Here is a 2614-nt window from a genome sequence, read left to right as displayed (position 1 = left end):
TTTTTTTTTATAATACATACATTTCAAAAACTGCTTTTGTTACTAATTTGACATTATGTGTAATACATATTTTTATATTACAAAAATATAATATTTAAAATATAATGCAATTATAATTTAATTTAATATGAGACAATTAGGTGTTAAAAATTTAATCTGTAAATAATAAAAATGCTTTGTATTAAAAAATGGTCAGTTCACCATTTCATATATTATTCTAACATTATTCTAAAGACACAAATCATAATCAGTAATCAAACTCATAATCTCAAACTCTAATAACTTTATCTAACTACAATTCAGAAATCTGTGATATAATCAAGGCTGTGTGGGGAAAAAAATTATATCATCAACATAGCCTAACATAAATCCCAGTGGATTCAATCATTCCACACCCTACCCTATTATTTCCATTTTAGAATACGGGGCCATTGAATGCTTGAATCTGATTGGCTGATGAACGTTCTGAGGTGTGCAATTATTTTCAGGGAAACGCACAGGCGAACGTAGTTCCAGGCAGCTCTCTTGACCGCATTACATCCATATCACTTCGCATAGTTAACTGTAATAACGGAAATTAGCATACAGTACCTATACAGCACACAGGAATTACTGCAATCACACATGCACACTACGGTCACGCAGTTTGCACAAAAAGGTGTTGTCAGCGCTGCCCTGACGATTTTATCAGTTAGCCTATATAGTGTAGCAACTTAAAGGCTACACATGACATTTCTCACTAGCGAGGTAATAACAGCGCTGTTTAGAGACGCTGCTGCAGAACACTGTTGAGGGACGTACAGAGGTAGCCTAATTCACACAAGCTCTCTCTTTCTTTCTCTTTCTCTGTGTGTCTCTGTCTCTCTCGTTCTCTTTCTAATAACTGCATTAGAATGCTATCAACGGCTCAAACCTCCATTACCAGCTTTAAAATGACGTTTTGGAACTAGCAAAAGAGGCGTTGGATGAGATGCGGAAGAAATAATCCTACTCACAATAGCGATTTAAGTACAAAATAAATTTATTTTTCTAATAATTCAACGGCCCGGAGTCAATTATTCCTTACTGAATATCTGGTTCTAAAAACACTCCACAAAAGTAAAATAGATTTCAGTTGTTGTTATTAAAAAAATCTATAAATTCCATTAAGAGTCAACAATAAAACTTAAAAATGTAGACTGTATAGCTAAAGGGAAATCTTTTGCCGTTTCACGTGGTTGCCATGCCCAGATGAACTCACTGCAGAATATATCAGTGTGGTGCGAGTTCTCCGAAACCCCAGATGAACTCTGTCATCACGCGTTACTCAGACATACAGCGAGGCGTGATAAAGCTGATTAAAAGCTGAGGAGCACAGTATCGGAAATGGCCTGTTTATACTTCTAGTTCAGAGAAGGAATTCCACCCACATAACAGGAATAAAAGCGAAACAATCCGCAACGTAAAAAAATCTCTTTCCTGCTCTCTCCACGTCTGAGTGGTCACAGTTCAACGGACAGCACCTGTCCCTTCTAAACTCTGTCCACTCAGCTTCAACCAACAATTTGCCAAAAAAAAATAAAAATTTTGACAGGGCAGCCATATTGCTCTGCCTACTCATCCTCCTACCGCAAACATTGATATCATACCATCATCCTACATCGATCTCGGTGAAACTCTGTCTATGTGTGCATATCCACTGCCTTGAAATTAGAAGCGGGACACCAAAAATGCCAATTCTGTTCTGGCTTGTCTTCTTCTGTCCAGCTTTGTCCAAATAAATGAGCAGCCATCTGCTCTAAAATAAAGAGAGAGCGGGAATAAGGACAAGAAAGAGGCCTTTGAAAGAGAATCAAATAAAGAGACAAGTTGAATGATGTGCATCAAACTCGAGCAGTCACGCACCAGCAGGGGATATAGCCGGCCTGTTATCACTTTTCTGTCACGCTAGTGCAATGCTTTGTTTGTCAGTGATCCAGGATCTTGGTGGAGACGTTCTTATTGTCCCAGACTGAAGGAGATGGAGCAGATTGAGTTTGACAGGGCAGAGCTTGTCCTCTGGTTCTCTGAGACACGAGGAAACAGAAACCTTGCAGAGAAACAGAGAAAGCTGTCAAGCACAAAAGCTTTGAAATATTAAAACACTACAGTAAAATTGCATTTTATCTTTTTACGATAACATTTTAAGATCAGCCTCATGTCATCCAAGGTGCAGATGAGTTTGTTTCATCATTCGAACAGATTTAGAGAAATTTACCATTACATTACTTGCTCACCAATGGATCCTCTGTAGTGAATGGGTGCCATCAGAATGAGTTAAAAAAAAAATCACAATAATCCACAAGCAATCTACACAACTCAAGTCCATTAATTAAACATCTTGCGAAGTGAAAATCTGCGTGTTTGTACAAGTCTTCTATCCATAATATTGAGAGAAATATGCACAGATCAAGCACCGTCTGCAAGTGAAAACAGTCCAAAACAGTTCGAAACAAATATGTGGGTGGATTTTGATGCGAGTAATATTCAGTTTTGTATGGAATAATGCTAAATGGATTTTTTTTTTAAAAGGGAGACATTTTATGCCCCTTTTTACAATATGTAATATAAGTCTCTGGTGTTCCCAGAATGTGAT

The sequence above is a fragment of the Sinocyclocheilus anshuiensis genome, unplaced genomic scaffold (assembly GCF_001515605.1).
Source record: "Sinocyclocheilus anshuiensis isolate Anshui unplaced genomic scaffold, SAMN03320099.WGS_v1.1 scaffold1833, whole genome shotgun sequence".
In the NCBI taxonomy this organism is placed as follows: Eukaryota; Metazoa; Chordata; class Actinopteri; order Cypriniformes; family Cyprinidae; genus Sinocyclocheilus; species Sinocyclocheilus anshuiensis.
Note: the sequence above shows the minus strand (reverse complement) of the source record.